This window comes from Coenobita brevimanus, chromosome 116 (assembly GCF_032717465.1).
Source record: "Coenobita brevimanus isolate Jiangsu-jjx chromosome 116, ASM3271746v2, whole genome shotgun sequence".
In the NCBI taxonomy this organism is placed as follows: Eukaryota; Metazoa; Arthropoda; class Malacostraca; order Decapoda; family Coenobitidae; genus Coenobita; species Coenobita brevimanus.
The window spans coordinates 12,307,695-12,322,627 of NC_137069.1; positions in this window are offsets into that span (position 1 = coordinate 12,307,695).

Below are 14,933 nucleotides of genomic sequence, written 5' to 3' on the forward strand. Positions count from 1 at the left end.
AACACCACTTTGATATCTGATTGTGTCAAAGGGGAAACTAAACAACCAATCCTCTTTGATTAGGGTGCATAGATGGATAAGTATTTCTACAACACTATTAATGCAGTCACTTCAGCACCGTAGCTCAAAAAAGTACCATTCTTCAAGACATCACTTTGAAACAAGCTTCGAAACGGCGTTGTGGTTTGAAATACAGTAGTTCGAGTCAACATCATTTTCCAAAATACCACACTTCAGAGCAACACCACTCATCCAAGCAGTGTCACACTTCAAAGCAACACCACACTCCAAAGCAACAGCACACTTCAATGCAACACCACACTGCAATGCAACACCACACTTCAAAGCTGATCATGTGAGCCAGTTCTCTGCCAGATGAGTCTGAGTGCCATAATGGGTTCTTATGTGCCCAGGTTCATGTCCCTACACAGTTACAAGAGTGAGTTAGATATTTCCTTTTATGTTGTCCCAGTTAGTTACTAGTGGGTTATGATGATGATGATGATGATGATGATGATCGTTTCTCATTCATTAGTGGGTTAGGATGATGATGATGATGGCTATTGTGGAAACTGTTTCCCCCAGAGGGAGAGATCCTGTGTGTAGTGGCATATGCACACCGTTTGATATAGTTGTCCCTGTTGAATACAAAGGAATTTACCAGAGAACGTATTAGTGCTGGTTCTAACCGGTTTAATAACCCAGGGATTTGGCCTAGTTTGCTGGTTAATAGTCTTTATTATTACTAAACTGAATGCTACTGCATTTAACCTTGTATGGACAATTATAATGTAAATACGTGTATAAATACCTATAATGATAAGAATATTCCATGTATATAACTGCACATGCGTGGGACAATGACGTGGAAAATGGAAGGTGTTTTATATCTTAACGTTGGTAAAATTAATATTGGGCTTTAGTTTTATTTTAAAACTAAGATTAACTTGTTAAGATAGACCATCCTTGTAAATTTCGTGAAGTAATTCGTTGTGTTTAAGTAATTGTAATTAAATTACATTTGGCATTTATGAATCCAATGAAGGAGGAGTTACGCCATTTTTTTGTCAGTTTCGTTCAAGCAAGTTAGCTGACGGGAGTGCACTGTACAGTATATAGCCAGCACCATGACGCTTGAACTCGACCAATGCAACCCAACCAAGACCACAAACCCATCATTGTCTCTCATGCCAACTTATCCAGCTAAGTATCTTTTGAAGATTTTGCCAAATCGAGGGGTGCAAGCTAGGATCAAGGAGATAATAATAGGTGAGTTAGGGTATCAGTTATACCCCACTCATTCAAAGAGACTCCTATTACTTAATTTTAACATTTGGTGTCTTGATAGAAGAATACCCTTAGAAAAATTTCTGACAACTATTGTCAAGAGTGTTTTGTGTTTTTTTATCTCTTGAGGCTGCTTTACAGGATGGGTTATGAAGCACTGTGTTAAATCAGAAGGAAGGATAGACAGAAGATTGAAGTATTAACAAAGGACATCTTGAAATCTGATACTCCACACAAGCAAAATGAACCACTTCTTGAGCAGATTATTCCAGTGAACTAAGTATTTTGGTATGCTCACCTGATACACATATGCTTGGAACAACTTAACCTTTCCGCACACGATGACGCGTTTGTTGTCATATGGGTGTGACTGTGACAATACTCATTGATGTTTTTGGTGTCATTAAAGCATAAAAACTTTCATCAGAGGAAAAGTTTCCGGCCGATCGGCGTCATTTTTGGAGGCATCATAGCTTCCCTGCTCCTCATCAAAAGTAATGAGTTGGCATCTGTGGGTCCCGATACCAGCAAGAGAGCAGACAGGTTATTCAGTACCAAATGAGCTATGAGTGGGGAAGGTACTGTGTGGTTCTGTCCCTTTAAATTTCCACTCTTACCCCCATCCTGGCCGTGCAACATATTTCACAATACCAGTAGTGTTTGTGTATAGTGTTTGGGCACTGTTGTGCTTAGATTTGGTGTGTGCAATAGGAAATTTGGTATTTGTGAAGCAATTCTGGTCGTTATCAACCGTTGGCCCAATGAAGACTGTGCTACTGTTTCTAATCAATTACACTGCCTCTACCCTGCACCAAATGTGAGTATTCAGCTATAAAATTAGTGACAGTGAATCCTGTGAATGTAGTGTGCATATCTGGTGTACAAAGAATTGGTGAAATACATGCAGTAGCTTAGAGGAAGGCAGGAAACTGCCCTACAATCATGACATGGCATGGGTACACTGTAGTTTTTTTGCATTTTTCTCGAAAACTATGGGGCCTAGGATCACCATTTGAGCTCAAATGAAAGCCAATGAAATTCTACATAGGATGATAAAAACATAACAGTGGTGAGAAAAGTTTTTTGCTAGAGCACCCCGAATAAGAAAATCTGTTGTCTGTTGGAAGTGGGTTTTACTTTTTCGCTTATTACTCGAACACCATACCTCATATCAAACTGGGACCTCCGGCATTCAGAAGCTAATAAAATTCTCTTTCCAATGAAAGAGAGATTGATTTGTAAACATTCGACTTATGATGTTGGGAAGTTAGATGTATGCTTTTGAATGTTTTTTCACACAGCCCTAACGTACCTATAGTGTTTTTTTTTTTTTTTTTGCTTATCGTGTAGAACAAACATCGACGAATAGGAATATGGGGGTTTTGTGGCAAAATAAATATGTTTGGATGGTGAAACTAAGCCGAGAATACACATTTTTAGAGCACGCGGTGGGCAGGGGGGGGAGGGGAGAAAAGCCGGCACGTCATGTCCCACAAAACTTATTAACTTATTCGTGCGCAAAAGGGTTAATTAGAAAAAATGCCATCCTTTGAAACACTATGGATCAAAACAGCACTTCAAATCAACATAATGCTTCAGATCATCATAAGGCTTCGAAACACCATGCATAAAAACAACAGTATGCTTTGAATCAACTCCAAGCATCACAACAACACCTGGCTTTGAAACAACATCAATCAATCAATCAATCATTTCCTGTGGCACCCTCGGGGATGCATAGGGCCTCGATGAACTCACACCACCACATCCTATCTTGTGCTAACTCCTCAAGATCTCCCCAACACACATCTCCAGCTTCCCGTCTCATTGTCCTCACCCACGTCTCTTTTGGCCTTCCTCTACCTCTCCTACCAAGTGCCACCCACCCTGGTGTACCTCGTACTATTCCTTGTCTCCTATACACATGTCCTAGCCACTTCCATCGTGAGAATCTAACATATTCATCGATCGGCTGCACTCCCGTTATTTCTCTAATTCTACTATTTGGTATCCTTTCCCACCACTTAACTCCTAATATTCTTCTAAGTGCTTTATTTTCAAACACCAAGAATTTATTTTCCATAGTCACTGTGCTGTACCAAGACTCGTGTCCATAAATTAAGATACTCCTAACCATTACCTTATAAAGTTTGATTTTTGTATGCACAGAGAAACAACATAATGCTTCAAAACACTCCAAAATACGATGCTACAGAACACCATAACTTCAGAACAACACACCCAATGATGCTTCAGATAATTATGCTTCAAAACTGCATCAGGTAAGCCATCAAAACAAAGTAACTTTAAAACAACACACCCAGTAATGCTCCATAATGCTTCAGAACATCACTTTGCTTCGAATCTGCTTCAGATAAGCCATCAAAACAATATATATTTAAAACAACACACCCAGTAATGCTTCAAAACATCTCTGTACTTGAAAATGGCATCAGGAAGCCATTAAACCAACAGAACTTCAAAATCCCGGTAATCCATCAAAAACTGGGTGCTTCAAAACTGCATCCTGTGAGTCAGCCTTTGTTTTGTTTGCCCACCTCACCATTTTGACACATCACCCCCATGTGGGAAGCCGTCCACTTAACCCTTTCAGTAACACGACATCCTTAATTCTTGCTGACAACAGACGATTTTTTTTCAGCTTGGGATGGGACCTCTAGTAATGGTGGGAGGGGTTCCTATTAGCTACACTATTATTACCTGACTTGGTCTACATTTGCAAACTCCCTGTCTTGAATGTTGAGTCGTAACACCAGCAGTAAAATAGAATGCTAGTCATGAAGAAGTGTCATGGAGAGGTATGTAAAGCCATATTCTTTACATCTACCTCTGACCTATGTGAAAAAAAAAAAGAAACCTGGGCCAAGTTAAAATGAAAGGAGTATAGCCGTGAAAGACATTGCTCCTAACTTACCACCTAACCCATTAACCCCTGTGTCATTAGAAGTCAAGCTGAAGAAAGTCGTCTGAGAGCAAGAGTGATTTGCGCATGTCCTGCCACTGATGGAATGAATTTTACGTTCCAACACAGGTAACCTCTCAGCGGGGCCCGGCGTTAGGTAACCATTTCAGCTCGAGGACGTATTATTCTTTTATTCTTGCAACCCTATAGATACATTATTTTTATTTTTAGCGTAGGGGGTGAGGTTATACTGGGGTTTATTAAGACTATATTTACCTCAACAATTCAGATGATGCTGTTAGTCAAGACTGTAAATAACCGCTATAATTAGATGGGGTTGATAAAGAACTGAATAACTAACAAAATAAACATGGGTCTTGATGGCTATAAATAACCCACATATTTCAAATAATGGGATTAAGGAAGACTGTATATATCCTTTATAATTCAATTGATGGGGATTAATGAAGGCTTTAAAAACGAGAAAAAAAATACTTCAGTTAATGGGGGTAATGATGGACATATATATTATCCCTTGCAGTGAGTGGGATGTTAGTGAAGGCGCTACATAACTCCTACAGCTAAAATAATAATAATAATAATAATACATCCATCCATCCATCATCCAATCCTACGTTGCTCCATGAGGAGCGTAGAAGCCCGGGGCTAGGCAGTTGGTCCTGACATTTAATGAGAGTAACGAACCTCATCCCCGAGTGGCATTATAATAATAATAATTCGTTGATGGTACTGAGAAGAGGATGTGAAAGACGTCGCGGTGGCCTAGGGGTCAGGACAGTGGTTCTCAGCCTGGGGAGCATAACCTCTAAGGGGGCTAAGGCAAGATTTTTTTTTTTTTTTTGGGGGGGGGATGCATGATATTATTTTGGAGGGGGATGCAAGATTTTTTTTTTTTTTTTTTCCTAGGGAGTCATGGCAAGAATTTTTTGAGGGGCGGAGGGGGGCACGGTGGGTTGTACATTTTTGTAAAAGTTTCAGGAAAGTATGTAGATTTTGAAATGAACATAAATACACCTTTTTTGAGGGGACGACTGAAGAGAGTATGCAGTATATTTCTTCTATTAAAATGAATATCTTCCTGCTACATTACTAAACCAAACTGCTTAATAATTCTTTAATGTTTGTGGGGACCTTTGGGGCGAGGGAAATATATCTGAAGGGGCCACTAGGAATCTGATAGTTGTCCAGTGGAGGGTAATAGGAGCTAATAGTAATAATAGTTGTAAAGATAGTAGTAAAAATAGTACCGGAGTAATAGTAATAATAGTAAAGATAGTCGCAAAACAGTAGTAGTAACAGTAAAGATGGTAGTAACTAATAATAGTAGTAAAGATAGTAAAAGTAGTAACAGGTATGAGTAGTAAAGATAGTAGTAAAAAGAGTGGTAACAGTAATAGTGTAAAATTAATGGTAACAGAAATTGGAGCAGTAAAGATAATAAAAATACTAGTAACAAAAATAATAGTAGTAATAGCAATAAGGTGAGTAAGGCTGAGAATTACTGGGGTGTGGGTTAATGCTCAGCTAGCCACGCCACAGATTTTAACTGCGCAGGAGGAAGCTGTGTGTGTGTGTGTGTGTGTGTGTGTGTGTGTGTGTGTGTGTGTGTGTGTGTGTTGTTACATAGCCTATGATTTCATCATCCTTTGTGTAATTTGTAATTTTAACGCACAGTATGCTGCATGTTTGATCACGAGCGTGTTCTGCCTCAGTCCCCCCCTTCTACCGTTATAGTAGAGTAAGTCGTCCTTTCTGATATTCAGTGCGGGATTGTCGACCGTTTGTCCCCATCGCTTCATTTGCGCGTCCTTATTACAAGTTGTATCAGGCTCTGCTGGCCCCTATATAATGAGCTCAATCTCTGCATCATTGCCACTTAGATCTGCTCCTCATTTTGTTCACATCTCTGTCCTCCCCTGTACAGATATTATTATTGTGAGTGCTCAAGAAGTCTCCAACCATCTAGCAGCTGTGTGTAATTTGAGTATAACTGTTGTATTTTTTCTTGTACTGTATAGCATAAGTTTAATTTGTAGGCCTAGTGAAGTTTGTAATTTATGTGGGGTTCTTTGTCAGTCATTTTTGATAATAGTTTGTATCTGTAATTATTTATCTGGCATTCACTGAGTATTATCTGGTATCTCATTTTATCAGGGCTGACTTAGATAAATTTATTCTTGCTAATTTCGTGTTAATAGAGGCTATTGCAGTTAACCATATATTTAACCTGTTTTTGCCATTACATTATCCTCATGAGTCCTGAATGTTTTGTTGTTAGTTTGAGCATTAAACTTTGACTTGTAATTTTACGTAACTCTTTGTTTTGAACCTGGAACTTTACGGGACAGTAGTGACTCTTAGCATTCTCACTTAAAGTGTACGTTATCTTTCTCTGTTCCGTAACATAAATTTGGCGACCTCATATCAGGATATTCAGGATATTATCATAAGGATATTGTTTGATATTTTGTGACTGTGATATATTCATGATGGCTACTATTTCTACACTTGATGAAGCCAAAGATTTTTTGTCAAATGTGCAAACAGTGTGTGATATAGAAAACAGAACAAAGAATGAACTTAAGCTTGTTGCTCAACAATTGGGAATTGTTGTTCGCTTTCATCATTCTAAAGATCAGATTGTTGACATGATTAATGATAGCTTGTTTTATGTAACTCCTCCAAATGAGCAAACGCAGATTGAATTAGCTAAGTTACAGCTAGCCCTGCAGGAGGCCCGTGCTAGGGAGGCTGAGGCACAAGTTGAACTTGCCAGGATTCAGGCAGACCATGAGTATCGCATGAAACAAGGTGGAACTGGATCATCTAGCTCTGATGATTTTGATGTGGCTAAAAATGTTAAACTTGTCCCTCCTTTTAATGAATCTGACTTAACAAAGTATTTTCAGTTGTTTGAGAGGGTAGCTACAGGTTTTAATTGGCCTAAGGAGTATTGGCCAGTACTCCTTCAAACTGTTCTCACCGGTAAAGCTCAAGTAACTTATGCATCTTTGCCTCAGGATCAATCTGATAATTATGATGTAGTTAAGAGCTTGATTCTTAAGGCCTATGAGCTTGTTCCTGAAGCTTATAGAGTAAAATTTAGGACAACTTACAAGCAAGATAAGCAATCCCATGTTGAGTATGCAAAAATCAAAGAAGATTTGTTGGAGCAGTGGTTAAATTCTAAGAATGTGGATTCTGATTTTGGTAAATTTAAGCAGATGATTTTGCTGGAGGATTTCAAAAGGTGTATTAGTAAAGATGTAAGCCTATATCTTGATGAGAAAAGAATAGATAATTTGTCTGATGCTGCAGTTTTAGCTGATGAATATGTTCTCACTCACAAGAGATATTCTAGAGAAAAAGGGAAAGCTGAGAGTAAGTACGTTGCCTCTACTCAGAGTACAGGTAACAGGAAAGAGAATAAAGATGATGTTTCTCAGGAAGTAAATACCAGCTCCACCTCTAGATTTCAGAAAAGTAAATGTACTTATTGTAGTAAGCTTGGTCATACTACGGAGAAATGTTTCAGGAGACAGCGTGATGTGAACAAAAAGGAGTCTTTAAATATTCAGTCAATTGGTCTAGTGTCCACTCTTGAGAGTTCCCAGAATTCTTTAACTGAGTTAACTGAACCTGCTTTGAGGGGTAACTTAAATTCTCATGATGGAGCTCCTCTTTTGAGCAGTAACGTGGGTGACACTCTCAAGAGTTCATGTGCTAATTTCCTGTCTGATGGTTTTGTCAGTCCTCTGGACAGTAATGACAGGAAATCAGTTAAAATATATCGTGATACAGGTGCTTGCCAATCCCTTATGCTGACCAGTGTTCTAGGCTCTAATTTTAATTCCTCTGATGAAACTGTAATCTTACAAGGTGTAGGGAATAATTACTTCTCTGTTCCTCTGTGCAGAGTGAATTTAGAGTCTGGTTTTGTTAATGGTTCTGTTATGGTTGGGTTGGTTGAGACACTCCCAATGTCAGGTATAACTTTCTTACTTGGAAATGATATTGGTGGAAGTCAAGTGTGTCCAGCTCCTCAGTTGTCTAGTGAGCCAGTGGCTGCGTCCCAGGATTGTGATGTCCCTGATGTGTTCCCTGCATGTGCTGTCACTAGGGCTAAGTCTAAAGTTACTGGTGATTTAGAGGATAATGATGATGATGATGTTATCCTAGCTGACACTTTTCTTGCTAATTTGGACCACTCACCAGATGAGGCAGTACCCCGTAGTGTTGATAATTTGTCTCGTCAAGAGTTGGTTGAGTTGCAGGTTGCTGACCCTGAGTTGAAAGGTCTAGCTAACTCTGCTTACAGTGAAGAAGAGTCAGCCGGTGCTTCTACTTGTTATTATGTAAAGTCAGGAGTACTTATGAGGAAGTGGAGACCCCCAACATCATCAGCCGACTGTGAATGGGAGGTTGTACATCAAGTTGTCATCCCTCGTGTTTGTAGGCAGGATATCATTCGAGTGGCTCATGATGCCAGTTTGGCAGGACACCTTGGAGTGAGGAAGACTGTGGCACGCATTTTGAAACACTTCTACTGGCCAGGTATCTTCAGGGATGTTTCCTGGTATTGTAAGTCTTGTCACACCTGTCAAGTTGTGGGGAAGTGTAATCAGACCGAAAAGGTTGCACCTCTAGTTCCCATTCCTCCTTTTGAGGCGCCTTTCACCCGTGTGTTGGTGGATATTGTGGGCCCTCTTCCTAAGACTTCTTCAGGATTTTCTTATGTGTTGACCATGATTGATATGGCTACTCGTTATCCTGAAGCCATTCCACTAAGAAACATCTCAGCAAAGAACGTGGTTAAGGAAATGCTAGGGTTCTTCACAAAGTTTGGTCTGCCCAAGGAGGTACAGTCAGACCGGGGAAGTAATTTCATGTCAAATGTTTTCAAGCAGTCTCTGAAAGAGTTGGGCATCACCCAGATCACGTCTTCAGCTTACCAACCCCAGACCCAAGGAGCGTTGGAGAGATATCATCAAACACTCAAATCGATGCTCAAGAAATACTGTTTGGAACATCAGAAAGACTGGGATAAAGGTCTTCCATTCGTTGTGTTTGCTGCAAGAGAATCTCCAAATGAATCACTGGGCTTCTCACCTTTTGAACTACTGTTTGGCCATGAAGTAAGAGGACCCCTTAAGTTACTCAAGGAATGCTGGCTGTCGGAGGAAGATGACGTCAACCTGCTGGAGTATGTGATGAAGTTCAAAGAACGGCTGTCCACTGCTTTACAGCTGGCGAGAGAGAATTTAGGAGCTGCTCAGGAGAAGATGAAGACTTGGTATGATAAGAAGTCCAGGTTACGCCACTTTCAGCCAGGAGATCAGGTTTTGATTCTGTTACCAGTTCATGGGCAACCTCTTCAAGCCAAGTTTAGTGGCCCTTATTTCGTGGAGAAGAAACTCAGTGATGTCAGCTATGTCATCGCCACACCAGATCGTAGAAAGAGCAAGCAACTATGTCACATCAACATGCTAAAGTTATATCACAGGCGGGACGAAAATAATCCAGTCTGCACTGTAGCTGTTCCACCCGAGTCTGCAAGTGAAGCTCTCCCATGCAGTATGAGCCTGAGTGATAGTTTGGGGAAGAATCCTGATATCATGAATGATCTCCAGACTAAGCTTTCTCATCTACCTCCCAAGGAAAGGCAGGAGTTTTCGGCATTACTGCAGGAGTACCCGCAAGTGTTCCGTGCTACTCCAGGAAGAACCACTGTGTTGATGCATGATGTCGATGTTGGAGACGCAAAGCCAATTAAATTGCCTCCTTACCGTGTGAACCCAGTGAAAGTTCCTCTCATCGAGAAGGAGCTTGGCTACCTGTTGGACCACAAGATGATTGAGCCCTGTCAGTGCGAGTGGAGTTCTCCTGTCACTCTAGTCCCTAAGCCAGGTGGGTCACAGAGGCTTTGCATCGACTACAGACGTGTTAATCAGATAACTAAAACAGACACTTACCCTCTCCCTCGTGTGGAAGATTGCATAGACAAGATCGGAAAGGCTAGGTACATAAGTAAGTTTGATTTGTTAAAGGGATACTGGCAAGTACCTATGACTGAACGTGCTAGGGAGATCTCATGTTTTGTAACACTAGGAAAGGCTTTTGCATGTTCTGTAATGCCGTATGGTATGAAGAATGCACCAGCCACATTTCAGAAGCTCATGAATGTTGTAACAGAGGGTTTGGCAGGGTGTGTTGTTTATATTGATGATGTATTAATCTTCAGTGACAACTGGAAAGATCACCTATGCCATGTCAGTAAATTTCTTGACCGTTTAGTTCATGCTAATCTTGTAGCTAATTTATCAAAGTGTGAGTTTGGTCAAGCTAAAGTTCAGTACCTTGGGTATGTAATTGGTGATGGACATGTTGCACCACCAGGAGCTAAGGTTCAGGTTATAAGTGATCTTCCCAGACCTAAAAGTAGGAAAGAGCTACAAAGATTTTTGGGAATGGTAGGTTATTACAGGAGATTTGTTCTTAACTTTTCTATTCTTGTATCACCACTTACAGACCTACTGAAAAAAGGGAGTTGAATTTGTCTGGACCGATAACTGTGAATCCTCTTTCAACAAACTTAAAGCTATTCTATTATGTCAGCCAGTGCTTGCTACTCCAAATTTTGCTAAGCCTTTTAAGATGGCTGTTGATGCAAGTGATACAGGAGCTGGGGCTGTTTTGCTGCAAGAGGATGATCAGGGTATTGAACACCCTGTATCTTATTACAGTAAGAAGTTCACTCCACCTCAAAAGAACTACTCAACTATTGAGAAAGAGCTTTTGGCCTTGATTTTGGGTTTACAGCATTTTTCATTTTATTTGTGTTCTGGTTTTGACCCCATAGTCATTTATACCGATCATAACCCACTGAAATTCCTTAGTATGTTTAAAGATAAAAATCAGAGATTGACAAGATGGAGTCTACTTCTTCAGGAGTATTCATTAGACATACAACATGTCAAGGGGAAAGAAAATGTTATTGCAGATTGCTTATCTAGACTTTAGACAGATTGTTTTAGAGTAATAAGAAATTTCCTTTGTAAATTTCTTTTTTCTTTGGGGGGAGGTGTTACATAGCCTATGATTTCATCATCCTTTGTGTAATTTTAACGCACAGTATGCTGCATGTTTGATCACGAGCGTGTTCTGCCTCAGTCCCCCCCTTCTACCGTTATAGTAGAGTAAGTCGTCCTTTCTGTTATTCAGTGCGGGATTGTCGACCGTTTGTCCCCATTGCTTCATTTGCGCGTCCTTATTACAAGTTGTATCAGGCTCTGCTGGCCCCTATATAATGAGCTCAATCTCTGCATCATTGCCACTTAGATCTGCTCCTCATTTTGTTCACATCTCTGTCCTCCCCTGTACAGATATTATTATTGTGAGTGCTCAAGAAGTCTCCAACCATCTAGCAGCTGTGTGTAATTTGAGTATAACTGTTGTATTTTTTCTTGTTCTGTATAGCATAAGTTTAATTTGTAGGCCTAGTGAAGTTTGTAATTTATGTGGGGTTCTTTGTCAGTCATTTTTGATAATAGTTTGTATCTGTAATTATTTATCTGGCATTCACTGAGTATTATCTGGTATCTCATTTTATCAGGGCTGACTTAGATAAATTTATTCTTGCTAATTTCGTGTTAATAGAGGCTATTGCAGTTAACCATATATTTAACCTGTTTTTGCCATTACATTATCCTCATGAGTCCTGAATGTTTTGTTGTTAGTTTGAGCATTAAACTTTGACTTGTAATTTTACCTAACTCTTTGTTTTGAACCTGGAACTTTACGGGACAGTAGTGACTCTTAGCATTCTCACTTAAAGTGTACGTTATCTTTCTCTGTTCCGTAACAGTGTGTGTGAGAGAGAGAGAGAGAGAGAGAGAGAGAGAGAGAGAGAGAGAGAGAGAGAGAGAGAGAGGAAACGACAATGTTAACAGGAAGAGATGATGATAAGAGATGTTCATAGGAAGAGGTGATGTTAATAAGAAAAGATGATGTTAATAGGAAGAGCTGATGTTGATGTTAACAGGAAGAGATGATGATGATATTAATAGGAAGAGATGATGATGATGTTAATAGGAAGAGATGATGTTAATAGGAAGAGGTGATGTTAATAGGAAGAAATGATAATGATGTTAACAGGAAGAGATGATGTTAACAGGAAAGATAGGGTTTTTCTGAGTAATATTTCATCGTCTGGGGGTAGCAAGAATATCATAGACAAAGGCGTCATCGGCGTGAAGAGGTTAATGGTAAGGGTGGCCTTCTAAGCGGCTTGGAAGATGACGTAACAGCCTTTCCACCGCGATTTATTCTAAGCATTGCCCCTGAATATCGTCTTCTGTGTTACTATGTCAATTTAAAAAGAAGTTAAAGATATATTAAAGAGATATATAAAAGATATATGAAAGTTATATTAAGAGACATTAACCCCTACACCTCGGGCATGTTTACCGATGTTTGCGTGTGCCGCGGGGTTATTCGGGCTCCGACAGACTCTCAAAAAATATTTGCCAAAAATCAGTTATTAGTCCTAGAATATTAAAATTACATATGCTTATGGCACATACCTTCAGCTTTCTCCTGGAATGTTTGTTGAGCCTTCGTCAGTTACCGTAGGACTTGTGGAGACCTCTGAAGTTGGGTAACGAAGTCTCCACTTTACACTTCCCGACAACCCGTAATATGATTACCACAGCCAGATATTAACACTATAAACACTACTCTATGATTTTCAAGTAGTTTGGGATCCATACTCCAAAAAAAAAAAAACTGTGAAAGCAATGAAAATTATGAGCGCGTCTGACCGTCGCACTTGCGCTAGTTCGCTCTTGGTACTCTGTCATTTATTATTCGTAAAACCCCTCACACTTTATATTTCTATTACCATATAACATATATATCTACAGTCTTTATCCATAAGTTTCCTTCAGTAGTATTAGTTTATTGTCACTGTAGGGATTCAATTTCTTTCAGTAAAATACGTAGCATTCACTTTCTCGTCCTGTATACTAGCATTGAGAGTTAGTCACTTTCATCTTCACTCTCATAACTCATAGCATTCAGACATGCTAGAGTGAAACTTTCACTTTCTAGGGTATATACTCGTATTCTTATAATACTACTCATTTACATTTCTATTTACGTTCTCTATTTTATTTACGTTATTTACATTTCTATTTTATTTACACTGTGTTATGCACTGTCACTTGAAGTAACTTATAAAACTATTTTCTATTGTTCACTATATTTACATTCATTACTTTCACTTGCTGTTTACACATTATTTACACATTATTTACAATTCCACTTGCACTGTTTTACTCAATAGAAAGATCGTAGTCACTCTTTTATCAATTGTCAGCCCTTTACCTCTTTCCACACGAGGTTTAGGAGGGGGTAAAGGCCACAGGGCCCTTTGCATGGGGGTGAAAAAGTCCCTGAAGTCAGCAAGAGGAAACAGACGTACCTCCACTTCAGGAGATGAGAGTAAACTGATGAGGGAGGGCCGGGTGGAGGCCTACTTAGGGGATATTCAGTACTACCAATGTTAGCTCTTGAAACAGCTATGTATAGCACTGAAATGATTGGCAGGAAAGCTAGACAATACATTATAAATTAGGTAGTTCCAGGTGAATGTAAATATCACTTAGGCTTCTCCCTTCCCTCCTTCTATGTATATTTATTACGAAAATAGATTATACGGCATATTTCAAGGGGAAAAAAACAGCGAAAATTAGCGAACGAGTGTACGTGAGGTGTTGTCCAGGTGTATGGCACTCTCACTTCTTTCTTGTATATATTATTTGGTCTAAGAATAGGGCATAGGGCTTATTTCAATGGATGAAATCAGTGAAAAATTCCAGGGAAGATTTACTTAGCGTAGCACGGCCGGGCAGGCGAGAGGATAGGGTAATGGAGGAGGGGTAGGGAGGGGAGTCAAGAGCGGGGAGAAATGGCTAAATTGTCAACAATGGATGGGAGTACAGATGAGATTAGGAGTGCTGACTAGTGTTGGACATTGGCAGTACTGATAGATGATACAAGCCCCCACTTGGAAGCCCGGGTGAATTCAAAATAACACAGAATCACAAAAGCGATGCCCTGCGGTATGATCCCTTCCTCCCAAGCGTCACGAAAGTGACGCACCACAGTTAAGGGGTTAAGAGATAATTAAAGAGAGAGATTTCTTATAAAGTGAATGCTAAGGTAGAACAGGCAGAATAACTCGCATAGGAGTTGGTGCGAGACGTCTCTAACGCCATTTAGGCTGCGGCCCCTTATGGTGTTGAATTACTACTACCACTACTACTACTACTACTACTACTACTACTACTACTATTACTACTACCACTACCACTACCACTACTACTACTACTACTACTGCTGCTGCTACCAGCACCACTACCATGACAACCACTATCATTTCTACTGCCACCACCATTTTAACACACATACACCATTAATCTATCATAGCTAAACCTGTCTGGATACTGAGATAAAAATTGCGTTCTTTATGCGAGACCCAGATTTAAACAAAACACAAATATTTAAAAAAAAAAAAATTGAGAAGTTAATATGATGGAAAAAAAAAAAACTGATTTCATAAGTCAGATATAAAACCACCACTTTCTATTGTTATTTTTGTCTTATTCTTTCCGTAGTCTCAATACTCCAAAATCCATGATTA